This window comes from Leucoraja erinacea, chromosome 26 (assembly GCF_028641065.1).
Source record: "Leucoraja erinacea ecotype New England chromosome 26, Leri_hhj_1, whole genome shotgun sequence".
Taxonomy (NCBI): domain Eukaryota; kingdom Metazoa; phylum Chordata; class Chondrichthyes; order Rajiformes; family Rajidae; genus Leucoraja; species Leucoraja erinaceus.
This window is the reverse complement of record NC_073402.1, coordinates 31594397-31608472: the sequence shown is the minus strand read 5'-3', so window position 1 is coordinate 31608472 and position 14076 is coordinate 31594397. Positions and strand designations below refer to the sequence as shown.

General features: G+C 46.2%; 1 protein-coding gene across 2 annotated transcripts in view; it reads left to right on the top strand.

The window, feature by feature from the left end:
• The window catches only part of ahdc1 (AT hook, DNA binding motif, containing 1), a 98608-nt gene that overhangs the window by 60241 nt on the left and 24291 nt on the right, over positions 1–14076 (top strand). For both annotated transcript variants that reach the window (XM_055656641.1, XM_055656640.1), the window contains one exon: positions 6849–6886. The gene's annotated coding sequence lies outside the window, so the exon portion shown is untranslated. The remainder of the gene's footprint in view (positions 1–6848; positions 6887–14076) is intronic.

The following is a 14076-nucleotide window of genomic DNA, read 5'->3' as shown; positions in this document are numbered from 1 at the left end:
TGCAGCAGCATCTATGGAGCGAAGGAAATAGGCAACGTTTCGGGCCGAAACCCAGAAGGGTTTCGGCCCGAAACGTTACCTATTTCCTTCCTGAAGGGTTTTGGCCCGAAACGTTGCCTATTTCCTTCGCTCCATAGATGCTGCTGCACCCGCTGAGTTTCTCCAGCATTTTTGTCTACCTTCGATTTTCCAGCATCTGCAGTTCCTTCTTAAACACATAATTCGAAGATTATTTTGAATTTATTTGAAACCAAGCTGAATGAATGAATGAAAATGAATGAATGAATGAAAACTTTATTGTCATTCAGATATACACCTAGACACAGTGCACCTTGAAGCTCTTGATCTTTGTTTTAGATGTATTGCCATTGACTTGCTCAGGACTTAGTGGTGAGGTCAACCTTCGAATCAGTTTGGAACAGAGTTGTCAGTATTACTGGTCATAGCATACGCAGCAGGTTTAACCCTTCCTTCCCCATCCCACAACTACATGCTGTTGCAATATCGGTCCATCAGGAGTCAAATCCAGATTGTTTAACTATCATCAACTACCAGGGTGACTTGGACAGGTTGGGTGGGTGGGCAGATGCGTGGCAGATGCAGTTTAATGTGGATAAATGTGAGGTTATCCACTTCGGTAGCAAAAACAGGAAGGCAGATTACTATCTAAATGGCTTCAAGTTGGGAAAAGGGGAAGTACAATGGGATCTGGGGGTCCTTGTACATCAGTCTATGAAAGTAAGCATGCAGGTACAGCAGGCAGTGAAGAAAGCGAATGGCATGTTGGCCTTTATAACAAGAGGAATCTAATATAGGAGCAAAGAGGTCCTTCTGCAGTTGTACAGAGCCCTAGTGAGACCACACCTGGAGTATTGTGTGCAGTTTTGGTCCCCTAATTTGAGGAAGGACATTCTTGATATTGAGGGAGTGCAGCGTAGGTTTACAAGGTTAATTCCCGGGATGGCGGGACTGTCATATGCTGAGAGAATGGAGCAGCTGGGCTTGTACACTCTGGAGTTTAGAAGGATGAGAGGGGATCTCATTGAAACGTATAAGATTGTTAAGGGCTTGGGCACCCTAAAGGCAGGAAACATGTTCCCAATGTTGGGGGAGTCCAGAACCAGGGGCCACAGTTTAGGAATAAGGAGTAAGTCATTTGGAACGGAGACGAGGAAACACTTTTTCTCACAGAGAGTGGCGAGTCTGTGGAATTCTCTGCCTCAGAGGGCTGTGGAGGCAGGTTCTCTGGATGCTTTCAAGAGAGCTAGATGGGGCTCTTAAAAATAGCAGAGTCAGGGGATATGGGGAGAAGGCAGGAACGGGGTACTATAACCATATAATAACCATATAACAATTACAGCACGGAAACAGGCCATCTCGGCCCTACAAGTCCGTGCCGAACATCTTTTTTCCCTTAGTCCCACCTGCCTGCACTCATACCATAACCCTCCATTCCCTTCTCATCCATATGCCTATCCAATTTATTTTTAAATTATACCAACTGATTGGGATGATCAGCCATGATCACATTGAATGGCGGTGCTGGCTCGAAGGGCCGAATGGCCTCCTCCTGCACCAATTGTCTATTGTCTATCAACAACAGAATAATCTGAGTACAGAAGTATTGTGTTTAAGAAGGAACTGCAGATGCTGGAAAAACTGAAGGTAGACAAAAGTGCTGGAGAAACTCAGCGGGTGCAGCAGCATCTATGGAGCGAAGGAAATAGGCAACGTTTCGGGACGAAACCCTTCAGGAAGGAAATAGGTAATGTTTCGGGCCGAAACCCTTCCGGGTTTCGTCCCGAAACGTTGCCTATTTCCTTCACTCCATAGATGCTGCTGCACCCGCTGAGTTTCTCCAGCACTTTTGTCTCCCTATGGAGATATTGTGTTCAGTTCTGGGCACCGTGTTATTAGGAAAGATGTTGTCAAGCTGGAGAAGATATAGCCAGGACTCAAGGGTCTGAGTTATAGGGAGAGGTTAAGCAGGCTGGGTCTCTATTCCCTGGAGCGCAGGAGGATGATGGGGGGTGATCTTGCAGAAGGGTACAAAATAATGAGAGGAATAGATCGGATAGACACACAGTTTCTTGCCCAGAGTAGGGGAATCGAGGACCAGAGGACAAGGTTTAAGGTGAAGGGGTAAAGAGTTAACAGGAATATAAGGCGAAACTGGTCGAAAGTCAATACATGATTACAATCGAGCCGTCCACAGTGTACAGATACATGATGAGGTGCGTGTAGATGCGGGAGGTGCAGCATCTCTGGAGAGAAGGAACGGGTGGCGTTTTGGGTCGAGACCCTTCTTAACGGACAGCACCTCCTGCGAGTGTGTGGACCCGACACAGGCAGTGGAACACATGGTCCCCAGTTGCCCCAAACACCGGCCACTGGATGGTGAACGAGGTCTGATTGGCCTGGACGATGACACGTTGGCCTGGCTCGCCTCAACGGAGCTGCAGGTCTAAAATACACACGACAGGAGAAGAAGAGACTCTTCTTCAGACAGTCACCCATTCCTTCTCTCCAGAGATGCTGCCTGTCCTGCTGAGTTACTCCAGCTCTTTGTGTCTAAACCAGCATTCCTGTAAATATAGAAACATAGACAATAGGTGCAGGAGTAGAGGCCATTCGGTCCTTCGAGCCTGCACCATTCGCCATTCAATATGATCATGGCTGATCATCCAACTCAGTATCCTGTACCTGCCTTCTCTCCATACCCCCTGATACCTTTAGCCATAAGGGCCACATCTAACTCCCTCTTAAATATAGCCAATGAACTGTGTGGCTTCAACTACCCTCTGCGGCAGAGAATTCCACAGATTCACCACTCTCTGTGTGTGAAAAAAAATGTTTTTCTCATCTCAGTCCTAAAATATTTCCCAGTTATACTTAAACTGTGTGACCCCTTGTCCTGGACTTCCCCAACAATCTTCCTGCATCTAGCCTGTCCAACCCCTTTAAGAATGTTGTAAGTTTCTATAAGATCCCCCCCTCTCGATCTTCTAAGTTCATGTAGATGCCATCGGTTAGGAATCTTCCTTGTATTTGTCTTCTCTGGGTATTCAGACAGATTTTACTCATCGTATTCTCATCTCGTTTTTGAATCGATTGCCTGCTGTTCAGCGAGAGGTTGGCTGGCATTGAAACATTTACTGGATCTTTACAGAACTCCATCCAGTTCGTTCTCAGCCAGCTTTCACTTGGCCTTGACTTCCCCAGTGCTTTTTCTGTGTGTGTTTCTGACAGAAATCAACCAACTGTTAACACAGATTACAATGCTTTGTGCCAAGGTTACAGTCTGGGTAGGTATGGATAACCATGGCAACCAACATTTCATTACCCAATTGTTGCACTATTTATCCAATGAAGTTTGAACTCATGTTTAAATGCATTGGGAAGAAGCAGTCTGCTGAGAATCTGATTCTTAAAGCAACAGTTTAAGAAGGAACTGCAGATGCTGGAAAAATCGAAGGTAGACAAAAATGCTGGAGTAACTCAGCGGGTGAGGCAGCATCTATGGAGCGAAGGAAATAGGTCTGAAGAAGGATCATGACCCGAAATGTCACCTATTCAGCCACGATTGGTCTCCAAATCTGAGGAAGGACATTATTGCCATAGAGGGAGTGCAGAGACGGTTCACTAGACTGATTCCTGGGATGTCAGGACTGTCTTATGAAGAAAGACTGGATAGACTTGGTTTATACTCTCTAGAATTTAGGAGACTGAGAGGGGATCTTATAGAAACTTACAAAATTCTTAAGGGGTTGAACAGGCTAGATGCAGGAAGATTGTTCCCGATGTTGGGGAAGTCCAGAACAAGGGGTCACAGCTTAAGGATAAGGGGGAAATCCTTTAAAACTGAGATGAGAAGAACTTTTTTCACACAGAGAGTGGTGAATCTCTGGAACTCTCTGCCACAGAGGGTAGTTGAGGCCACAGTTCATTGGCTATATTTAAGAGGGAGTTAGATGTGGCCCTTGTGGCTAAAGGGATCAGGGGGTATGGAGAGAAGGCAGGGATGGGATACTGAGTTGGATGATCAGCCATGATCATATTGAATGGCGGTGCAGGCTCGAAGGGCTGAATGGCCTCTACTCCTGCACCTAATTTCTATGTTTCTATGATTGAATGGCGGAGTAGACTTGATGGGCCAAATAACCTAATTCTGCTCCGAAACCGTATGAAATTGTACAAGGCCCTGACCTCCCATTTACCTCATTGGTGACCTTTGAACTACCTTCAATCTGCCTTTATTGGACTTTGACGTTATATGTTGCAATACATGCATTGCACTAAAGTGTCATAAAAGTGTAAATGAGTGGTTCAGCGGGGAGAGTTGCTGCCTCACCAGCGCCAGAGACCCCGGTTCAATCCTGACTACAGGTGCCGGCTGTACGGAGTTTGTACCTTCTCCCTGTGACCTGCGTGGGTTTTAGAAACATGGAAAACAGGTGCAGGTGCAGGCCATTCGGCCCTTCGAGCCAGCACCGCCATTCGTTGTGATTATGGCTGATCGTCCCCAATCAATAACCCGTGCCTGCCTTCTCCCCATATCCCTCGATTCCAGTATCCCCAAGAGTATCTAACTCTTAAATCCATCCAGTGACTTGGCCTCCACTGCCCTCTGTGGCAGGGAATTCCACAAATTCACAACTCTCTGGGTAAAAAAGTTTTTTTTCTCACCTCAGTCTTAAATGACCTCCCCTTTATTGTAAAACTGTGTGGCCCCTGGTTCTGGACTCGCCCAACATTGGGAACATTTTTCCTGCATCTAGCTTGTCCAGTCCTTTTATAATTTTATATGTTTCTATAAGTTATCCCCCCCTCTCATCCTTCTAAACTCCAGTGAATACAAGCCTAGTCTTTTCAATCTTTCCTCATATGACAGTCCCGCCATCCCAGGGATCAATCTGGTGAACCTACGCTGCACTGCCTCAATCACAAGGATGTCCTTCCTGAAAATAGGAGACCAAAACTGTACACAATACTCCAGATGTGGTCTCACCAGAGCCCTATACAACTGCAGAAGAACCTATATAGGCTTTCTCTTGGATTTCGGGTTTCCTCCCACATTCCAAAGACGTGTAGATTTGCAGGTTAATTGGCTTGGTGTAGATGTAAATTGGCCCTAACATGTAGGGTGGTCTTAGTGTACGGGGATCGCTGGTCGGAGCGGAGCGAAGGGCTCGTTTCTTTGCTGTATTTCTAAACTAAACCATTGGAGTAAGAATATACAGGGAGACGGGACATATGGCAGTCGATGTTAAAACTGTTGACACTGTTCTCGAGAGTATGGAACTATTTATTCAATGCGAGATCATAGATGGGCCACCAAACATTCCTGATCACTGACAGGTTTGTTAAATGTTAGCGCTGGAATCGATGTGAAATTGTTTGCAGACGGGCTCGGAGGTTGGTCGGAGTCTGGGATGTTGGAGTGGCAGTAATTCCGACTGCCAGTTCGAATCTACCTGGAACGACCAAGTAATCTGGGGTGTGGAGGGACTGGGGATAATGGCACTGATTATTGGCATGGTATTGATCAGTGTGGACTTGGATAGACACATGAAAGGCACAGTTTCACCGGGCTCTGGGGGAACGGGCGATGGACTGGGATTGACAGGATTATTCTTCAAGAAGCTACAGTTTACAGTTTAGTTTATTGTCCGAGGTACAGTGAAAAGGTTTTGTTGTGTGCTATGCATAGAAACATGGACACCAACCCCTCTCTTCCCTGGCATTCATTCAACTGAGTCTTGAGTTTTTTCCATTTGCTGTTGGCTATGCTATCTGTGAATTAGTGTAGAGATACAGCCCCTTCGGCCCATCGAGTCCGTGCCGACCATCGATCACCCGCTCACACTAGTTCTGTGCTATCCCACTTTCTCATCCACTCCCTACACACTAGGGGGCAGTATACAGGGGGGCAGATTAACCTACAAACCTGCACGTCTTTGGGATGTGGGAGGAAACCGGATCACCCGGAGAAAACCCACGTGGCCACAGGGTAGAACGTGAAAACTCCACACAGACAGCAACCAAGGTTTGGATCGAACCTGGGTCTCTGGCGCCACAAGGCAGCGGCTCCACCCGCTGGACCATTGTTGCCCTAAATCTTCAAAAGGAGGAATGGTGATTATTGTCAACCAGCATGTGACAGAAAGTGGTCAGGCTTCACCAATCTGCAACAAAAGTCACAGAGATGTACAGCAGTTAAACAGGCCCTTTGGCCCATCTAGTCCGTGCCGACCAAGTTGGCTCAGTGGGCAAGTCACATTTGGCCCATTGGTCACATTTGGCCCATTGCCCTTAAAACCCTGTCCACATATCTGTCCAAATGTCTTTTAAAACATCGTCTTGTGCAGCTTCCAATGACCAGAGATGACTCTCTACCCCAGAGTCCCGGGTTCAATCCTGACCACGGGTGCTGTCTGTACGGAGTTTGCACGTTCTCCCCGTGACCTGCGTGGGTTTTCTGCCAGATCTGCGGTTTCCTCAACACACTCCAAAGACGTGCAGGTTTGTAGTTTAATTGGCTTTGGTGTAAATGCCAAATTATCCCGTGTGTGTGTAGGATAGTGTTGGTGTGCGGGGATCGCTGGTCCGTGCACAAGACGCCATCGTATCCAGATGCCGAGAAGTGTGGCCTTGTGAAGTGAACTCGATAAGATGACCTGGCAGTGCGGGCTCGGTGGGCCGAAGGGCCTGTCCCCCTGCTGTCCCTTTAAACTAAACGAAAGACCACTATAGTCAAATACAACTGATCAGATTTTAACTTGTGGATCTTTCTGAGATTTTATTCTTTGATATATTAATTCTATCATCATTTCTGTTTTTATTCTTAGGGATGTACTGAACAAGAGGAGACATGTCACAATTAAAGGTAAGATATTTCCACCTACTAAGCAAGTCTTGAGGCAATGCTAATTTTTTTAATTTAATTTCCCAGTGCCACATTGGGGTTTGTTAATATTGTTAAATAAATAGCAGCTCTTTGATTTGAATATGCCAAATGACTTTAACTTGTAATTTGTAACCCCGTATAGGACATTAAATAAATGTAGCAGATTACGATACAACAAACAATCAACATGACTTTCTTTCATTTCAAATCACCTGATTCGCATCAGTTTCTGTTGCATCAATTCTAACTTGAGCACAAAGGTTCCACATGCCAATTCCCAACCACTCTTATCTTGCAAAGTTCCCACTTCACCCTTGATGGTTAAGAGTTGTCTGGTTAACCTGGTTATTAAACAGCTCTTAGCCTGATTTGGGGTTAGGAGGGAACGATAGATAGATAGATCAGCCATGATTGAATGGCGGAGTAGACTTGATGGGCCGAATGGCCTGATTCTACTCCTATCACTTATGAGTCGAGTTATTTGATTGATCATCTCACAGCTACTGAAAATAGCTGGGAGTGTGTGAATACCGAATAACAACATGGATCTTGAGATAGAAACATAGAAATTAGGTGCAGGAGTAGAGGCCATTCGGCCCTTCGAGCCTGCACCGCCATTCAATATGATCATGGCTGATCATCCAACTCAGTATCCCGTACCTGCCTTCTCTCCATACCCTCTGATCCCCTTAGCCACAAGGGCCACATCTAACTCCCTCTTAAATATAGCCAATGAACTGGCCTCGACTACCCTCTGCAGCAGAGAGTTCCAGAGATTCACCACTCTCTGTGTGAAAAAAGTTCTTCTCATCTCGGTTTTAAAGGATTTCCCCCTTATCCTTAAGCTGTGACCCCTTGTCCTGGACTTCCCCAACATCGGGAGCAATCACCTCCATGTTTTGCACTGGCAGTGATCTAAACATTTAACATTGTAAAAGCTTCCAGCAAAACAGCAGGGAATTGAAGTTAGATACAAAAAGCTCAGCGGGTCAAACACCATCTCTGGAGAAAAGGGAAATAGGTGACGTTTTGGGTTGAGTTGGGTCTAGACGCGAAACGTCACCCATTCCTTCTCTCCAGAGATGCTGCCCATCCCGCTGAGTTACTCCAGCTTTTTGTGTCTATCTTCAGCATCTGTAGTTCCTTCACTATCCAAGTCTGTGGAATTCTCTGCCTCAGAGGGCGGTGGAGGCCGGTTCTCTGGATGTTTTCAAGAGAGAGCTAGATAGGACTCTTATAAATAGCGGAGTCAGGGGATATGGGGAGAAGGCAGGAACGGGGTACTGATTGGGGATGATCAGCCATGATCACATTGAATGGCGGTGCTGGCTTGAAGGGCCGAATGGCCTACTCCTGCACCTATTATCTATGTTTCTACATGTATAGGAAGCAACTGCAGATGCTGGTTTAGATGCTGGTTTGGGGAATATTGGTCAGATATTCTTACCATGTTTATAAGTGATAGGAGCTGAATTAGGCCATTCGGTCCATCAAGTCTACTCCATCCTAATCTCTCTCCCTCCTAACCCTATTCTCCTGCCTTCTCCCCATAACCTCTGACACCCGTACTAATCAAGAATCTGTCAATCTCCACCTTAAATATATCCACTGACTTGTGGCCTCCACAGCCGTCTGTGGCAATGAATTCCACAGATTCACCACCCTCTGACTAAAGAAATTCCTCCTCATCTCCTTTTGAAAGGAGCGTCCTTTAATTCTGAGGCTGTGGCCTCTGGTCCTAGACTCTCCCAACAGTGGAAACATCCTCTCCACATCCACTCTATCCAGGTCTTTCACTATTCAAAATGTTTCAACGAGGTCCCTCCTCCCCTCCCTCATGCTAAATGATTAACTTCTGATGAATGAAGGCTGGATTCCCCTTGCTTCTGATGACCCAGCTGAGCACGTGATTATTTGAACCTGGCTGTGGTTCAACCCATGTTTCAGCATTGGACTAAATAAACTCTCTGAGCTGAAGCTATCTCCGCTGGCCTGTGCCAGGAGTAGTATGTCACAATGCAAGGCTGTGCTTCCAGCAGTGGAAAGCTAAACATGTAAGTGGGGGAAGTTAACTCTTTAACCAGCTGCCAAATATTTTCCCAGCTAAATCATTTTATTTGTTCAACAACGTCACCCAAAGTTCGTCCCAGATGAACTGCCAAAGAAACTGGAAATATAAACAGGTCCCAGTACATGAGGTCGTCGGGAATAGGGGCAGAATTAGGCCATTCGGCCCATCGAGTCTACTCAATCATGGCTGATCTATCTCTCCCTCCTAGCCCCATTCTCCTGCCTTCTCCCCATAACCTCTGACACCCGCACTAATCAAGAATCTATCTATCTCTGCCATAAAACCATCCACTGACTTGGCCTCCACAATGAATTCCACAGATTCACCACCCTCTGACTAAAGAAATTCCTCCTCATCTCGGTCCTAAAAGAATGTCCTTTAATTCTGAGGCTGTGACCTCTAGTCCTAGACTCTCCCACTAGTGGAAACATCCTCTCCTCGACCACTCTATCCAGGCCTTTCACTATTCTGTACGTTTCAATGACTTCAGGACTTGAGCGGCAGCTTTCAATTGCGTTGATTACAAAGATACAAGAGCGGGCAGATGCTGGAATCTGGAGCAAAAACCAAACGCTGGACGAACTTCCTCCAGCACTTTGTTTTTTTAATATCACATTACATTGCATTTTTAAGTTTGAACTAAATCTGTAAAACATAACAGTCCAAGTAGATTAAACAAGTCTGGGAATAAGTGGAGCAGAAAATGGTTTCAAAACATATACTGAGGTAAATCACACACACACACACACATGCACACGTATGTAGGAACACGCACACACACGTATGTAGGAACACGCGCACGCACACACACACACACACGTATGTAGGAACACGCACACACGCGTACACACACAGGAATATACACATGCGCGCGCACACACACACACACGCGTTTGTAGGAACACACGCACACACACACACGTATGTAGGACCATGCACACACGTACACACACAGGAATATACGCACGCATGCACACACACACACACACGTATGTAGGAACATGCACACACGCGTACACACACAGGAATATACACATGCGCGCGCACACACACACGTATGTAGGAACATGCACACACACATACACACACAGGAATATACACATGCGCGCACACACACACGTATGTAGGAACACGCACACACGCGTACACACACAGGAATATAAACATGCGCGCGCGCACACACACACGTATGTAGGAACACGCACACACGCGTACACACACAGGAATATACACATGCGCGCACACACACGTATGTAGGAACACGCACACACGTGTACACACACAGGAATATACACATGCGCGCGCACACACACACACTGAACTTTTCCATCCAAATTTCTTCCTCAAGATAACGTCAAATTCTCCAATGAAGCTGCCCTTCATTTCCCAACTTGGCACATCGCGCATCTCAAAGTTTAATACTTAATTCACCAAGTTCAGATCACTAGCCAATCCATACAATACAGAGGGAGTTAGATGTGGCCCTTGTGGCGAAAGGGATCAGAGGGTATGGAGAGAAGGCAGGTACGGGATACCGAGTTGGATGATCAGCCATGATCATATTGAATGGCGGTGCAGGCTCGAAGGGCCGAATGGCCTCTACTCCTGCACCTAATTTCTATGTTTCTAATACAGTCCAGCTTATGGACAGGCCCTTCGGCCCACAATGTCCGTGCTAAACACGATGCCAAGTTGAACTAATCCCCTCTGCCTGCACGTGGTCCATATCCCTCCATTCCCTGCATATCCACTGTCGTATCTGCCTCATATCACCCCCACCCCCACCCCCACCACCACCACCACCAACCCTGGCTGCCCGTTCCAGCAGCAGTGGCATTTAGCAAGTGCCAGTTCTGGATGGGATTTGTTTCAATGAAGCTCTAACTAATGCCATCTTTGCCTTGAGTAAAGAGGGCAGACTTCAGCACCACAGCTCCCTCAGACGGGCACATCCTTGGTGATGGTCTACCGGCCAGTAACTCTACCAGGTCTTATTGAACATGGGCAGATCAGACACAAACACATATCTTAACATGCAGTCCACTGGGAAGTACCAAAGACTCTTACAGTCCTTAGCTAAATTAAATATCCCATGTTATAAAACGTAGCATTATAAAGCAGAATTAAACATTTCATTTTTCATCTAAATATGATAAATATGGTTCTTTATTTAATATTTAATAGTTCTAATTATAAAATGATAAACATGCTTTAATTGATCAAGGCGGTTGGTTGCAAAGAATAAGACCTATTGTCCTTCACTTCAGGTCTCCTGAACATATATTTGATCTGTTCCCAGTTCTTTGTGTCTTTGTCTCTTTCAATTTTTGCTTGAAGGTGTGAAAGCTCAGATACAGAGAAAGGGTTACGTTTCTCTGCTGCCGGTGCATTGTTTCAGCCTCCTGTAGTGACAGGTTTAGATCTCCCAAATCATCCTTTGTTCCACCATCCCTGTAGCGGAGAATTCGTAAAACATCTCTCAGCTTGTCAAAGTCGTGTCAGCTCATAGCTCTCTCACCAATGAGTCAGGAGGTTCCTGGTCCAAGTGACTGCAAACCCCCCCCCAAAAAAGGCACAGGTTGCTCTGGGAGACGCAAGGAACTGCAGGTGCAGGTTTACAAGAAAAGACACAAAGTGCTGAAGTAATTCAGAGGCATCTCTGGAGAGCATGCATAGGTGACATTTCAGGTCACAACCCCTCTTCAGTCTGAAGAAGGGTCCCAACCAAACATTACCTAAGTATTAACGAGAGGGTATAGGTTTAGGGTGAAGGGGAAAATATTTAATTGGAATCCGAGGAGTAACCATATAACCATATAACAATTACAGCACGGAAACAGGCCATCTCGACCCTTCTAGTCCGTGCCGAACACATAATCTCCCCTAGTCCCATATACCTGCGCTCAGACCATAACCCTCCATTCCCTTCCCATCCAATTTATTTTTAAATGATAAAAACGAACCTGCCTCCACCACCTTCACTGGAAGCTCATTCCACACAGCTACCACTCTCTGAGTAAAGAAGTTCCCCCTCATGTTACCCCTAAACTTCAGTCCCTTAATTCTCAAGTCATGTCCCCTTGTTTGAATCTTCCCTACTCTCAGTGGGAAAAGCTTGTCCACGTCAACTCTGTCTATCCCTCTCATCATTTTAAAAACCTCTATCAAGTCCCCCCTTAACCTTCTGCACGGCAAAGAATAAAGACCCTAACTTGTTCAACCTTTTCACGCAGAGAGTGGTGGGTGTATGGAACGAGCTGCCGGAGGAGCAAGTTGAGGCAGGGACTGTCCCAATGTTTAAGAAACAGTTACACAGGTACATGGACAGGACGGGTTTGGAGGGATCTGGGCCAAATGCAGGCAGGTGGGACTAGTGTAGCTGGGACATGTTGGCTGGTGTGGGCAAGTTGGGCCGAAGGGACTGTTTCCACGCTGTATCACTCTATGAGACTACATTTGGTTTCGGTCTTTCATAGAAACAGGGAGTTAAAGGAGCTAATATTTGATCAGCAACAAATCAGTGATCTGGTTTTTATTCCATGGATGTTTGTAGAGTCTGGCTGTGCGTGGATAGGCCAGGGCCTTGTCTGTGTCAGTGCCTGTACATTAATGTTTCATTGGCTGCAAAGAAATATGCAAGGCAGAGGAAGCAGGGAATGTTTTATTCAAGAAACAAGGAATTCAAGGTGCTGGTTCAGGAGTTGAGTCTAGGAGCAAAGAGGTCCTTCTGCAGTTGTACAGAGCCCTAGTGAGACCACACCTGGAGTATTGTGTGCAGTTTTGGTCTCCCAATTTGAGGAAGGACATTCTTGCTATTGAGGGAGCGCAGCGTAGGTTTACGAGGTTAATTCCCGGGATGGCGGGACTGTCATATGCTGATGGAATGGAGCAGCTGGGCTTGTACACTCTGGAGTTTAGAAGGATGAGAGAGGATTTTATTGAAACATATCAGATTATTAAGGGTTTGGACACGCTAGAGGCAGGAAACATGTTCCCGATGTTGGGGGAGTCCAGAACCAGGGGCCACAGTTTAAAAATAAGGCCATTTAGAACGGAGACGAAGAAACACGTTTTCACCCAGAGAGTTGTGAGTCTATGGAATTCTCTGCCTCAGTCAGGGGGTATGGGGAGAAGGCAGGAACGGGGTACTGATTGTGGATGATCGGCCATGATCACATTGAATGGCAGTGCTGGCTCGAAGGGCCGAATGGCCTCCTCCTGCACCTGTTGTCTAAGTCATTTGTTGCCAGCCCTGTTTGTTCCTGATATTTCTCATCTGAAGAATGGTTTTGTCCCAAAACGTCGCCTATTTCCTTCGCTCCATAGATGCTGCTGCACCTGCTGAGTTTCTCCAGCATTTTTGTCTACCTTCGATTTTCCAGCATCTGCAGTTCCTTCTTAAACAACCATAAAGGTAATAATCTCTGGATTACTACCAGTACCACGGGCCAGTCAGAGCAGAAATAGGAGGATATTGCAGATGAATACGTGGCTTGAAAAATGGTGCAAGGGGGAGGGATTCAAATTTTTAGGGCATTGGAACCAGTTCTGGGGGAGGTGGGACCAGTACAAACAGGACGGTCTGCACCTGGAATGGAATGGAACCAATGTCCTTGGGGGGGTGTTTGCTACTGCTGTCTACTGATTTAAACTAATGTGGCAGGGGGATGGGTACAAGAGCAGAGGGGCAGGGGGGTGTAAAATGAAGGTAGAAGCAATAGGTAGCAAGGTGAAAAGTAAAAGTGGCAGGCAGACAAAACCAGGGCAAAAATCAAAAAGGGCCACTTTTCAACATAATTGTATAAGGGGTAAGAGCGTTGTAAAAACAAGCCTGAAGGCTTTGTGTCTCAATGCAAGGAGTATTCGTAATAAGGTGGATGAGTTGAACGTGCAGATAGCCATTAATGATTATGATATAGTTGGGATCACGGAGACATGGCTCCAGGGTGACCAAGGCTGGGAGCTGAACATCCCGGGATATTCAATATTCAGGAGGGATAGAGAGAAAGGAAAAGGAGGTGGGGTAGTGTTGCTGGTTAGAGAGGAGATTAACGCAATGGAAAGGAAGGACATTAGTTTGGAGGATGTGGAATCGGTA